Genomic DNA, 14,835 nt, shown 5'->3' on the forward strand with positions numbered 1-14,835 from the left:
AATCCCTTGTAAAACAGATACACTCTCGTTGTCGGTCCCGCTTGTGCCTGCTGTGCGCACACAAGCGCCCCGATCGACCCTCGACTCACTAGTAGAAAAAACCCTTATTGCAGCGGGCTTTTAGACCCCTGTTGCAGCGTACATCGTATGTTGCAACTGGGGGGCCTGCAACAAGTATTGACTTGTTGCAGCGTACAATGTACGCTGCGAAAAGTACTTTTTTACAGCGTACATTTGCATGTACGCTGCAACAAGTCGCAAAATTGTGGCAAAAATATGGGTCTTTTGCAGCGTACAAATTCATGTACGCTGCAAAAGACCCCACTTGTTGCAGGGTACATCTATTTGTACGCTGCAACAAGTCTGAAATTTTGCCAAAATTTTCACCCTTGTTGCAGCGTACATATATATATGTACGCTGCAACAAAGCACTTTTGGCGGGAAAATTTTAGTTTTATTTTAGTTTTGTTTAGGGATACCTAGAGTGCCTTGCACCAAATATAGAAACATGTCACAACAATAATAGAATATCGCAACCTGTATAACAAATATAAAAACAATAACTGGTGTTTTGTATATATATCCCAAAACCAAAGTGCACGTACCATATATATACATTTAAATAAATATATGTACGTTCCAATTTCAACGTAAGCATACATTTCAACATAAAAAATTGTTCTATAACATCTAAACCAACTCGATCAAGCGCCCTCAGATCAATAATAAATACATGCTGGTATAAAACTTAGCCCATTGCTCACGAACCACATCATTTTCCTCACTAGCATAAGGCGCAGTCTTCGGAGAATAGACCTTTACAAAAACAAAATTTTGATGGGTGCATTAGATCGATTAAATGCAAATGAAATGTCACATTTTAACATTCAAGCAACTAATGACAATGTACTAACAGTCTAGAATACGAATCAATTAAGAGTAAGAAAAATTAATTGATTACCTATAACGACCAAAAGTTGGGAGCGGAAATGTCATTTTAGCTCTAAATATGACCTATAACGACCCAACGAGCCTTAAATGTGCATAAATAGGTTCGAATGAGTTTTAGAAAGTTAAAACTATGCATATTAGTCATGTAATAAGAATCAAATGTATCCTTAGGTTCTTTAGTTCAAAGTTGGGAGCGGAAATGTCATTTTAGCCTAAATATGACCTATAAGTCTATAACGACCCAATGATCTTTAAATGTGCATAAATAGATTCAAATAAGTTTTAGAAAGTTAAAACTATGCATATTAGTCATGTCATAAGAATCAAATGAGTCCTTATGTTCTTTAGTTCAAAGTTGGGAGCATAAATGTCATTTTAGCCTAAATATGACCTATAACGACCCAATGAGCCTTAAATGTGCATAAATAGATTCGAATGAGTTTTAGAAAGTTAAATCTATGCATTTTAGTCATGTAATAAGAATCAAATGTATCCTTAGGTTCTTTAGTTCAAAGTTGGGATCCGAAATATCATTTTAGCTCTAAATATGACCTATAACGATCCAGTGAGTGTTAAATGTGCATAAATAAAGTGCAATGAGTTTTAGAGAGTTAAAACTATGCATATTAATCATGTAATAAGAATCAAATGAGTCCTTATGTTCTTTAGTTCAAAGTTGGGAGCGGAAATGTCATTTTAGCTCTAAATATGACCTATAACGACCCAATGACCCTTAAATGTGCATAAATAGATTCGAATTAGTTTTAGAAAGTTAAAACTATGCATATTAGTCATGTAATAAGAATCAAACGATTCCTTAGGTTCTTTAGTTCAAAGTTGGGAGCGGAAATGTCATTTTAGCCTAAATATGACCTATAACGACCCAATGATCTTGAAATGTGCATAAATAGATTCGAATAAGTTTTAGAAAGTTAAAACTATGCATATTAATCATGTAATAAGAATCAAATGAGTCCTTATGTTCTTTAGTTCAAAGTTGGGAGCAGAAATGTCATTTTAGCTCTAAATATGACCTGTAACGACCCAATGACTCTTAAATGTGCATAAATAGATTCGAATGAGTTTTAGAAAGTTACAACTATGTATATTAGTCATGTAATAAGAATTAAATGAGTCCTTAGGTTCTTTAGTTCAAAGTTGGGAGCAGAAATGTCATTTTAGCCTAAATATGACCTATAACGACCCAATGACCCTTAAATGTGAATAAATAGATTCGAATGAGTTTTAGAAAGTTTGAACTATGCATATTAGTCATGTAATAAGAATCAAATGAGTCCTTAGGTTTTTAGTTCAAAGTTGGGAGCGGAAATGTCATTTAAGTCAATTAAGTTAGTGCCCAACAATTTACGTAGTATTCCATTAGTTTTTATATATATATATATATATATATATATATATATATATATATAATTTCTCTGAATTTCCGATGTTAGATTTTAAATTTGGGAGGAGCAGCCCTATAAATTAAATTACAACATATCAAAATGTACTAAATCTTAGTTATACTAATATAACTAACATTAATATATAAACAATTATGTTGTAAAACATTGTGCAATAAGGTACAAAGTTGTACAGTACGTGCCAATCATTAATTCCAAATACACATGTCAATTAAGACATCACAAACAAATATTGCTAGCTCATTTCTATTCCATCAGTTCATATACTAATCACATTGATAAATTTATGCAATATTTATTATTATGTTAAGACTTTTCTTCAATCAATTTCCAATTCGTTACATCTTAAACAAACAACTTGCATTCCCTTTTATTTTATTTTATTGTATTGACTATCATTTTATCACATTTCAATTCCCTTGTAGGAGATCAGTACGTGTAGCAGATCAGCACTAGTGCAACTGCAGTAGATCAGCATGTAGGCAGCAGATCAGTGCGGCATCAGCAGCACCGATCAGTGCAGCGGCAACAACAGAACTGATCAATGCAGCAGCACAAATCAGTACAGATAAGTGCATCCCTGTGCATCTTGGTGTGCCTTGTTCCTTTTAAAACTAAGATAGCGTTTTCCAAAAGAAACCTAAACTAAGTTTTGATCGTGCCACAACTCTATTGAAGGTCGTTGGGCAGTGCTTTGAAGCAACTTTTAAAGGTTAAGATAGCTGTTAAAAATGACCGAGCCAGCAAACATTTCAGTAGCTCGCAAAATGTCTTCCAATAACAGACCCAGAATGAGAAACAAGAAAGATTTATGACTCACTCATCTATAATACACCTCTACAAGATAGGTTTGGGAGAGGTATCCTAAAAGACAAACCCTGATTAACTTCCTACATTCCTAAACAATCAAGACTCAAGAATGTCTACAATAAATATACAAGCGAGAGGTAATTGGACGAGGCAGAAAAGGTTAAGCTCAAAGTATCACCCTCCACATTGATGGAGTACTCTTTGATAAGGAAATGAGTTTATATGACTGCAAATTTGAGAGATAACAAATCATCTTAAGTTTGGACTGAGTGACTTATCAAGAGTAGCAGTAATAAAGCTTGGAGCTAATGAAGGCTGTGAGAGTGTGAACTACTGAAATCACCTAGGTACCTTAGGGCATAAAGGCTATGCATTTCATTAGGATTTAGCTTATAGATATCAAACCATCAAATAGCCGAATCATAATGACATCTGTTACTCATAATTTTTTGCTAAGTTTGTAACAGCACATTCAAAAGTCATATTTATTAGCATCTTCTGGCGAAAATGTCATTTTAGCCTAAATATGACCTATAACGATCCAATGATCCTTTAATGTGCATAAATCGATTGGAAAGAGTATTGAAAACTTAAAATTAAGCATATTGATCATGTAATACGTTTGAAATGAGTCCTTAGGTTATTTAGTTCAAAATTGGGAGCAAAAATGCTTTATTTTAGCATAAATATGACCTATAACGACCAAACAAGTCTCAAATGTGCATAAATAGATTGGATTGAGTCTTGGAAACTTAAAACTAATCTTATGAATCATGTAATAAGTTTGAAATGAGTTCTTAGGTTCGTTAGTTCAAAGTTGGGAGCGAAAATGCCTCATTTTAGCCTAAATATGACCTATAACGACCAAACAAGTCTCAAATGTGCATAAATCGATTGGATTGAGTCTTGAAAACTTACAATAATCATATTAATCATGTAATAATTTGGAAGTGAGTCCTTAGGTTCGTTAGTTCAAAGTTGTGAGAGAAAATGTCATTTTAGCCTAAATATGACCTATAATGGCCAAACAAGTCTCAAATGTGCATAAATAGATTGGATTGAGTTTTGGAAAGTTAAAACTAATCATATGAATCATGTAGTAAGTTTGAAATGAGTTCTTAAGTTCGTTAGTTCAAAGTTGGGAGCGAAAACGTCATTTTAGCCTAAATATGACCTATAACGATCCAATGATCCTTAAATGTGCATAAATCGATTGGAACGAGTATTGAAAACTTAAAACTAAGCATATTAATCATGTAATAAGTTTGAAATGAGTCCTTAGGTTATTTAGGTCAAAATTGGGAACGAAAGTCCTTAGGTTCTTAGGTGGCCTGAAGTATAAGATTAATTAGCTCATATGTTTCAGTTATGTACTTCACTTTAATAGCTTCATATTGTTTTTCACTTTTTTGTTCTTCTATAAATAGCGCTTATGAGCAGTACGGACGCAGGATCAGAACATAAGAGCAACTATCTATTTCAGAACTTAATCTCTTAATTTATGTTGATACTTCTATTAAGCTCAGATGTATTACCGTGAAACATTTCTGAATCTTAAGCTGTATTAGGTGTTTGAGAATAAGAGCTAGAATGTGCTTGAATCAGAAACTCTGAAAAGAAATAGTGCTTTGAAGTGGTATAGTTAAGAATAAAAACCTTTATTTAGCAGTGCGTCATTTCAGAAACATAGATGATTTGTTCAACTCCGAGATAAAGCAAAACTTGAGCAGCCTCCATAATTGCCCGATTATTGTAGCTAGAAATCAAAATCCAAAGTAAATTAGAAACAATTAACAAACCACATAATATACACACTGGATGTAACAGAGAAGGTTATTATTAAGAGTAGTATACCGCATAAGTTAGTACCCTACAAGAACAATGTTAAACACAAGAATATAATACCTGAGATGCATTCAACTCTGGAAGACCTGGAGCGCCAAATCGACGAGGCAAAGTATTTCAAACCACCTGCATCTCGACTTCATGTCCCATCAAATGGTGATAAATATACCTGTACCAATTCACAGACTTAAAATATCAAGCAACAAAGTGAAAAGGAATACAATGCTTATAATTGCATGGAAATGCTGACATAAAGAGATGTCAAAGAATAACTAGTATTTTATAAATTACGACAACTATCAATACATCTTGTTCTCAAAAATCTAACACTGTAGTTGACAATAAAATCATGTAAATATGGGATAATCAAACTATAAAAGCAAAAAATTAAACAGGAGGGGCAAAAATTGCGTAAAAATCTAATCACAGGGCGATTTAAGGTCTACTTGAAATCTAAATCTCACATTATATATGAAGTATATATCTTTTAAAATCCCTCAAAGTTCATCTCATGTAATTGTTCCCCTGTGAGTGGGGCAAAATTTCAGCAGCTCTAGAGTATACGACGACTATACTCGGCGAAGGTAGCACACAAGTCATGTATGACTAGTTTAGGTTAGTCCTAGCATTGTTGTAATCTTGTCCAAGCTAAGGTATGTAGTTTACCAGAGTGTGGCCTCCTGAAAGCGCGACAATATCCTTGTCAGAAAGCCCCATTCTGTAAAAGATTTCTCTCAAATGTCCGGCACCTGCAACCCATTTTATGCTGTTAGTAACATGTACTACTAAACTGTCATATTACTGATGAGAGGGTAGAATACGTACGTACCTTGATTTGCATCAGGAAGGCGTCCTTCATCAGGAGAATCTGCGCAATCCTGGTATAACATCGATAATCAGGTACTATTGTTATACAATAACGAACAAGAATATAACAATCATAAATGTATAGGAAGCACAAACCATTCTTCCTGGAACAAAGTCGATGGTTGGCCCTCCTGTGACTTCAACCGCAACAACCCCAGCAAGCTGAAATTATGAAACAAGGGATCGATGCTTGAGAATTAATGACCTAGAAAGGATGCAGTTTGAATCATATAACCAGGAAATTCACCTGATAATCTTTGGGTGATTAGCCTTAACCTCTTTTGAGATCAGCGACCAAAATAGTTCAATTACTGCTACTAGAAATTATTATGCACAATTAATCAGTTTTAGCTCACCACAAAGTTCAACAGCAATCTTGAGGCCACTGCTGGCTTTGTAAACCTTATCAAAATAGTTCAACATTTGTTTTAGTTCACATGATTAGCCTTAACCTCTTTTGAGATCAGCGACCAAAATAGTTCAATTACTGCTACTAGAAATTATTATGCACAATTAATCAGTTTTAGCTCACCACAAAGTTCAATTCGTTTTTAGCAATTCACATGATAATTTTTTTATGCTGGAAAGTGTAAACCTTATCATGTGAATTGCTAAAAACGAATTGAACAACAGCCAAAAAAAATCAAAAAAAATATATAAATTGAACAAAACCCTAATCTGAAAACGAAAATACAGCTAGGAAGATAATTACTTACTGGTTGTGGCGAGGAGAGTAACGACCGAGCAAGCACCGGAACCAGGACGCGACGGGGGGACGCCGAACCCCCGGCCGACCAAGCTGACCGAGTTTTTAGCAATTGAAAAGTCACCCATCGGAGAGGACAGCGACGGGGGAGATGAGGCGAGAACAGACACCCACCGGAGAGGACAGCGACGCAGGGCCGAGCAAGGGCGGATTTCGACGGCGACGGCGAAAAATTGGGAGATGTTTGGAGAGTTGGAGTTGAGCGCGAGGAAATGAGTTCTAAAATTTTGAGATATTTTGGAGTATTTTGAATTGCAGAATTTTGAAACACGGAGCCCGCAACAAATTTTGAGAAATGAGCTAATGTATTTTGAAACACGGATCAGGACCTGTTGCAGGGTACAATAGCATGTACGCTGCAACAGAGTCTGTATATTGCTGCGAGCTTTAATTTTGTACGCTGCAATAAACTATTTCGCAGCGAACAATAAAAATGTACGCTGCGATAACCCTTTAAAAGGTTTTACCCGCGTTGACCGACTGGTTGTTGAAGCGTATTAATACTTGTACGCTGCAACAAGGGGGTTGCAACAGGGGTTTTTTCTACTAGTGACTCTCGCTCTTGTCGCCAATAGGCAAGAGTGCCCATTCTAAAGCAGACGTCCGCTCGTGCCCCAAGCCTTGAGATTCACTTTCCGCACAAGGCTTGCGCCCTTGCCGCCCATAGGCAAGAGCGCGCCGCACGGATCCGGTGTCAAAATACTCGGACCGTGACAGTTGGTATCAGAGCCAAGGTTCAAACCTAGGCATCGAGAGACCCAAGCAAGCAATTTGAGATGGAAACGATCGAAGAAAGACTAGCCTGGCTAGAAGGCAAGTCTGAAAGCTGGACCCGACTCGAGGAAATTATGATTGGCCAAGCCAAAGAGATAGAAAGACTCGAGGGTGCGGTCGATGAGCTCATGCAAGAGAAAGAAGCGCTTCAGGAACAACTCAACTTTGTCCAGAAGCAAGCTGAAGATGCCCAAGACAAATGCGCGACACTGATGCGCGCTGCAAGGACTGACTCGAGTGGAGGTGGTGCGATGAAGATCAAACCTCCAAAGCCTCGAGACTATAGTGGGGCTAGAGACTCAAAGGAAGTTGATAACTTCCTCTTCGACATGGAGCAGTATTTCAAAATTTGTCAACTGAGTGACAATCTAAAGGTGGATACCGCGACCATGCACTTGTCGGATGATGCGAAGCTGTGGTGGCGCACCAAGCACGCCGACATCGAAGAAGGGAAAGTAAAGATAGACACCTGGGAAGAGTTCAAGAAGGAACTCAAAGATCAATTCTATCCCGAGAACACTGAGTTTGTTGCAAGAATGAAGCTACAGGAGATCCGCCACAAGGGCTCCATACGCGACTATGTGAAGGAATACTCGGCCTGCATGTTGGACATCCGAGACATGAATGAGAAAGATCGGTTGTTCAACTTTGTTCACGGGCTGCAAGAGGGACGCCTACAATCTCGGAGGGCCCGACTCCAAGCTCACCCAAGAATGCGAGAAGTGACTCAAGGGTGTCGTCCAGCTCAGTCGGGGGATTCAAGAAAGGAAATGGGGGAGGAGATTCACAAAAATCCTGGTCATCACCTTCCGTATCAACAAAGGAATCCAAGATCAGCATACCCTCGGGAAACATTAGTAGACTCAACTATTTGCTATGTCGAGGCCCACACAAATGGTGGGAGTGCAAACACAAAGGGGAGATCGACAACCTACAGAGGAAGTTGTCGGCCATGTCCGTGGAGGAAACCCTAAAAGAGAAAGAAGAAGAAGCATGCCATGAGGACGAAGAACCCCGCAGAATGAGTTCCGTCTACATGATGTATGCAATGGGGAAAGAGGGCCCGAAGACAAGAGAGGAATTCACAAACATGATGTACGTGGACCTCGTGGTAAATGGGAGGAATGCTCGAGCCATGGTAGACACCGGCACCTCTCACAACTTTGTGACCGAAGCAGAAGCCCGAAGATTGAGGTTAGTGCTCAAGAAAGGAGGCGGTAGCATGAAATCCGTCAACTCTAAAGCCAAGCCGATCCTCGGTGTGGCAGAACATGTGGAAGCAAAGTTGGGAGACTGGGAAGGAAAAATGAACTTCACTGCTGTCAACATGGACGACTTCAACCTTGTGCTTGGATAGGAGTTCCTCCGCACCAGCAAAGCAGTTGTAATGCCTCAATTAAATTCTTTGCTTGTAGCAGGTGGACAAACTTGTCTAGTTCGAAGTACAGGTACTTCCACAAAGACAGAAGAGAAGGGCCGATTCCTTTCGGAAATGCGAGTGATGGAGCCACTCAGAAAGGCGACATCTCAGATACCCCCTCGCATCAGAGACAAGAGACAAGATGCAAGCTCAAGCCAAGCCGCTCCGAGCCAGAAACCAGAGACAAGGAAGACTTGGATTCACAAGACTCACCAGCCTATTAAGACACAACAAAATTCAAGAAGACTCCAGCAACCGCCATCAACCAACGGCGCAAAGAAGACTACAGAGTTTAGAATAAGAGCTTTTTCTTTCATCTTTTGTAACTCTTGTAAGTCGACGAGGGCGTCGACAGCTTAAGTGGGGGAGGATGTTAGAATCCAACCTTCCTTTACTTGTATTTCTCCTTTCTATTGCTTTCTAGGATCTTTCTAATAGTTTTCTAGGCTTTAAGAAGAATTATTATGTTACTGTAATTCCAGTGTTCACTGGGCAGATTTAGCTAATTCAAAATAAACCTCTATGAGGGGTATGAACCAATACCTCTCATCAGAAGTTGCCTTTGCTTAATTCATGTGTTGTTGCTAGCCTTTATAGATATTGTGCTGTCGCATGCTTTTAAGCTTTCCAAGACCCATCAAAATCCCTTGCAAAACAGATACACTCTCGTCGTCGGTCCCGCTTGTGCCTGCTGTGCGCACACAAGCGCCCCGATCGACCCTCGACTCTCGCTCTTGTCGCCAATAGGCAAGAGTGCCCATTCTAAAGCAGACGTCCGCTCGTGCCCCAAGCCTTGAGATTCACTTTCCGCACAAGGCTTGCGCCCTTGCCGCCCCATAGGCAAGAGCGCGCCGCACGGATCCGGTGTCAAAATACTCGGACCGTGACACAAGGGCCCCCAATTAGTTTGGAATTTAGGAATTTTGTATGTGTTTTTGAGGAGTTTTTGAGTTGTATTTTGAGGCGTAATGTCGAAATTACGACGTTGTATTGTTGTGGGAAATGAGGGGTAGGAGGGAATGGTGCAAAATTCCAGCACACGCCAGCGCAGGGCGCCAGGCCAGCGCAGTGCGCTGCTGACGTGGCTTGAATGCCGCCAAAGCAAGGACGCGGGCTCCGTCCTTGTTTCGTCTTGTAGTGTTGTACCCGTTGTACGAATTGTACTAGGTTTGGCGTTTTGTGTTTGCTTGGAGGTTAAGGCATCGTTTAGCGTCTAAAAACAAGCCTTTCTCTGGTTTTTGAATTCCGGTTTTACGGGACGGGGCCCGGCATGCTCGGTTTTGTGGGTCGGCGCTCGAATTTGACTTGCCTTATATGATTTTGAGTGGAAAAGGCCTAGTAAAACCAATGGGATGGTCTACTAGTTGAGATTGTACTTGGATTTTTAAATTGGATTTAGAAAGTTGTATTTTGTACCGAGAACAGAAAGGGGAACGGTCTAGGGGGTTGGATTTTGGATCTCTAATTTCGGAAGCATTCTTAGCAATTGGGATTTCCGCCTAGAGTTATTCCAATCACCTAACAAGGATAATGGCATCGTCATCATCCCAAAGGGGAGACACAAATTAGGTGTCTACAGAAGCCCCCACTTTGATTGAGTGTTCGGTTAGGAAAGCGCAAGCCAAAGTATTTCGAGCCTTGGTGAGCAGAGTGATGGCCCCGAGTAGGAACAGTCGGGTGCACATCAAATTCTTGTCCGCTTTGCGGGACTTGGGAGCTGTTTCGAGCTATAACTGGGGTGGCTTGGCATACAGCCACCTTTTGTACGAGATGAAGCGGGCCTCCTGGACTGCACTGGGGAGTGACCCGAGCTTGGCTGCTCTGTGGAGCATGCTGGAGGTATTTGAGACTCCTTGTACTTTGTACTTTGTACTTGTATGCTTGTATTTTGAACTTGATTGATGCTTTGCTTGTTCCTTGAAAGATTTGGATCTATGAGCACTTTCCGACTTTAGCACTGGAGCGTACTAGAGATGCGGCTTACCCGTATGCTGCCTCTTGGATAGGAGCGGTGCGCGTTGGTGCATCTCTGGCGGCTTCTCGCAGGGCTTGGAGAGTTCTATCCGCTGAAGATATAATCTTTTGTACTGTTTTGCTCTCTTGTATTTGTATTTGTACTGTTGCCTGAGTTGTTTGCTTTGCAGGTGGTATGGCGTCCTTTTGCCAACGCGGTTGTACCTGTCTCGGATGCTTGTGCCCATTTCCTGTCTGGGCGGCGGGTTTTGCTTCCAGGGGTGTACCGCCATATGTGGTATCTGGGGGAGCGAGTGTCCCTTCAACACCATTCGGGGGATAGGCTTGTCCCCAAGGATCCACCGGAGTCCATGTTGGCTCTGGATGAAGATCTTGCCCGACTCTATGCGGAGGCTAGGGGCGAGGCCGTTTACCGCTCTTGGAGGGAGTTTGTACACAGGAAGGGTAGCTATGATGAATTCCCGAGGAGGTTGGCCCCACCAGTACACTTCGTACTGCCGGTGAGATCTTCAACCTTGTATCTTGTATTCTTGTATTCTTGTATTCTTGTATTGATTGCATGATTGTATGATTGTTTGATTGTATGATTGTATGATTGTATGATTGCATGTAGGAGGAGGAGGTTTATCCAGAGGACATTCCTCATGGTGATAGGTGTGAGGGGGTCGAAAAAGCACGAGGCTAATGCGTGATCTCGTCCCTCGTGGGTGTGACGATTCTTTTTATTCAATCAAGTGTAATTGGATTTCCTATGAGTTTACACCCAATTGACTAGTAATATAGGAGCCGCCATTCAGTTTTTAACAACAATGAGAAAAACTGACAAAACCCGGTTATCGTGACATAAAGGGAGTGCAATTATGTTTGACCACGACGGCCGTAGGTTCCCTTGTGATCCCTGGTGTGGGGATCTCTCAACATACACCCGCAAGGTAGAGATTGAGGGTTCGGGGGACTGTAACTACCGAGAGGAGTACTCGCTCGTCGATAACTCCAGAGGCAGGATATCCTTACTAGCTCAGCATAAATAATTGAAGGGACATGCGTTAACTATTAAACTAGTCTGAGTTGATTTTAGCAATATGCAACATATAATACTAGATCGATCGCGATTATCTGATTTAAATAGCATTAAGGGACCTAGCATGATAATCCAATTTCCCAAAAATATTATATTTGTTAGGCGTGATAGAACAATCAGATTTAGTTAGTTTAACAGTTCATAAAAAGGGCGAGGAAAGCAATTAAATCATAGAAAAGGGACACATTACGACGCACCCTTGAGAGGTGCGTCACGGTTCTCAGAAAACTAACCACTTTGACTTTGCTATTTCTCCTTTTTATTTAACGAATCTCAAATTATGGGACAGGATACGTTATGTTCGATTTATGGATCGATTGCGACAGAACGCGTGAACAATTTCGCAGCGTGAGGCTTAGGCTAGGGGTTTGGAGTCAATACTCAGAATATGAATTGTGTGTTGTGATTTCACGTTGAACTTGGGCTATATTTATAGAAAAGAGTTTGTGGAAAGATAGAATTGCAGAGCTCTAATCCACAAAGAATTAGGAAAAAACACGCACCCAGGTAATTCCAGCGCCCAGGCCTGGGCGCCGAAGATTTTGGCGCCCAGAGCCAGGCGTTGAAAATAGGGTCTGGGCTGTTTTCTTAGTCAGATTCGGATTCCTGAAATCCATAGTGTTTAAGACTTAATCGAGTCTTTTAGTGCGTATCAATTTCATGACGGAATACGTCTGGGCCCGTTACGAACTCTTGGCTTGTTAGGATTTTAATTAGTACGTAACTCTTATTTCCGAATCATATTAGGAATAGGATTCTCGCAGTTTTCTATCTCATTTAGGATTTATGTTGGAGTGCAACACCTAATTCTGACAGGTTTCTATATTTTATGACTTGCCACTTTTAGAAGCTACCCTTTACGGCAGTTACTATTTTTAGCAGGTTTCCATAAATAGCAGGTTTCGGGTGAAACGAGAAGGGTGATTGAGATTCGTGATTTTATAGGAGATGCGTTGTCAAGTGGAGATTTTATGTTTTCATCATCGAACCTTCTCTTTCGGGAATGGGGACAAAAGTAGGTGTCTACAATTGGCCCCCACTTTGACTGAGTCTTGGAGTAAGACGATGGTCAAAGTATTAGACGGAGTGCGTCATACAAGCCATGGTGACCTGTTTTTTTGCGAGGGTCTCACGAGCCCCCGAGTGATAACATTTGACTTAAGGGTCATCACTTTGAAGTGTCGACATATCCCTCACGTGTCATTGGGATTTGTCAACTGATAGTATAGAAACTTCCTCACTTTGTCATTGGAAGGATCTAAAGGTGCGTAGAAACTCCCTCACTTTGTCATTGGGAGTAGCTACAGATGTTTTCGAAATCAAAGCTGTAAAGTGTAAATGGGCCTGGCCAAGCCCAATCACGAGGTAAAAATGTTTTTAAAGATTCTCATTTTTAGGGTTAGCTAAACGAGAAAACCCCCTTGTTTTTATGGGACGTAAAACGAAGGAAAATCCAGCACATCGTTCTCTTTTTTTAGGAAAAACGGAAAACCAATCTTTGAATTTTTTGTGGAAAAAGGAAAGCTACTCACATCGTTCTTTTTTGGAAAAAACGGAAAACCAAAAGCTACTCACATCGTTTTTAGGAAAAACGGAAAACCAAAAAGCTACTCACATCTATTTTTGGAAAAACGGAAAACCAAAAAGAGTTATCGCTGCAGCGACTAAGGACCTGCGCGGTTAGTGACGCAGACCCCGCCGGCTAAAGATGGCGAGCCTGTCCGCTAAGGGTGGACACCCCGTCCGATAGAAGTGGACGAATCTGTTTCGAAATTTGTTTGTGTTTATTTTTTTTGAAAATAAGGACCTACGTGGTTTGCGCCGTAGACCCCGCCGGCTGAAGATGGCGAGCCTATTTCATTTTGTTTTTGAAGATTCTATTTTTCGAAAACCGAGGACCTGCGCGGCTAGTGACGCAGACCCCGCCCGCTGCGGGTGGGCGAGCCCTGTCCGCTGAGGGTGGACGCCCCTGAATTCGTTTTTCAATTTGGGACTCGCGTGGTTCGTGACGCGATCCTGCCCACTAAGATGGGCAAGTTTCCTACTTTTTTCTTCGTGATTTCTTTTTTTTGGGGAATTTCTTTTATTCATTCTTGCAAGAGCGAATTCTTTCGAGGGATGCTCGGATTTAGTTGTAACCTGAACGTGGGTTGACAACGGGTTTAGACGGACCTTTGTCTTGCGACCGTCTTCTTTCGTGGTTTTGAGCTTGTCTTTACGGCTCGATTTTTGCCACTACTTGGTCTTTGATCAGAGATGGTGTATGGCGTAGTCCGGGAATGTGATTTTGATTGTGCGCTCCTTGTTGGAGTATATTTTTTCGCGAGCCCCCAAGCACTGGGCTCGTTGGTCGTTTTTCGCATCTTGTAATCATGTTTGGGGTCATGCTCGTATGCGCGAGCGACCTTTTATAGTAGTGTGCTACTTTAGCGAAGCCGTGGAGTGCGACTTCAGTGTTCAGGCGACATCCGATTTTAGCTTGGCCCGGATTAATCCTTTGACAGACAAACATTTTTTATTTGGGAAATCAACGACTTAACGACACACATTTTTGGTGTTTCGAAGAATGACCATGATATTTATTTTGATTTGAAAAGTGTACATAAGCATTTTCTGAGACAAGTCTAAGTTTCGACCAAGTTTTAATGTTTATTTTTGCTTATTTGGGAGCTAAAGGTGCTTTTGGGCTTGATCCTACTTGCAATAGGGCCTCGTGTTTAGCAACACGGTTTTAAGTCCTTTCCTGTTCCGCGTTTTGTGAAATCTGGGCCTTGGGCTTCATTTCCGGCGCCCAAGGCTAGGCGTTAAACATTTCGGCGCCCAGCCATGGGCGCTGGAAGTCTTTTCCTGGTGATATTTGACTTTCGGATTTCCTAACACGTTTCCGAATGGGATAAGGATGTCACTGGGTGCGTTAAGCTAT

The 14,835-nt window shown here is 40.8% G+C and overlaps 2 long non-coding RNA genes across 2 annotated transcripts; both read right to left on the bottom strand.

Moving 5' to 3' along the window:
- Window positions 1-551: 551 nt before the first annotated feature.
- Window positions 552-4,894, bottom strand: LOC130465757 (uncharacterized). The gene is made up of 2 exons (XR_008925777.1): window positions 4,842-4,894; window positions 552-816 (listed from the first exon to the last, which is right to left on the bottom strand). It is a non-coding gene; the product is annotated as an uncharacterized lncRNA (long non-coding RNA).
- An 11-nt stretch (window positions 4,895-4,905) lies between these two features.
- On the bottom strand, window positions 4,906-6,351 carry LOC110793781 (uncharacterized). The gene is made up of 6 exons (XR_002534805.2): window positions 6,145-6,351; window positions 5,994-6,059; window positions 5,860-5,908; window positions 5,697-5,779; window positions 5,091-5,199; window positions 4,906-4,941 (listed from the first exon to the last, which is right to left on the bottom strand). It is a non-coding gene; the product is annotated as an uncharacterized lncRNA (long non-coding RNA).
- Window positions 6,352-14,835: the final 8,484 nt, after the last annotated feature.

The sequence above is a fragment of the Spinacia oleracea genome, chromosome 1, assembly GCF_020520425.1.
Source record: "Spinacia oleracea cultivar Varoflay chromosome 1, BTI_SOV_V1, whole genome shotgun sequence".
In the NCBI taxonomy this organism is placed as follows: Eukaryota; Viridiplantae; Streptophyta; class Magnoliopsida; order Caryophyllales; family Amaranthaceae; genus Spinacia; species Spinacia oleracea.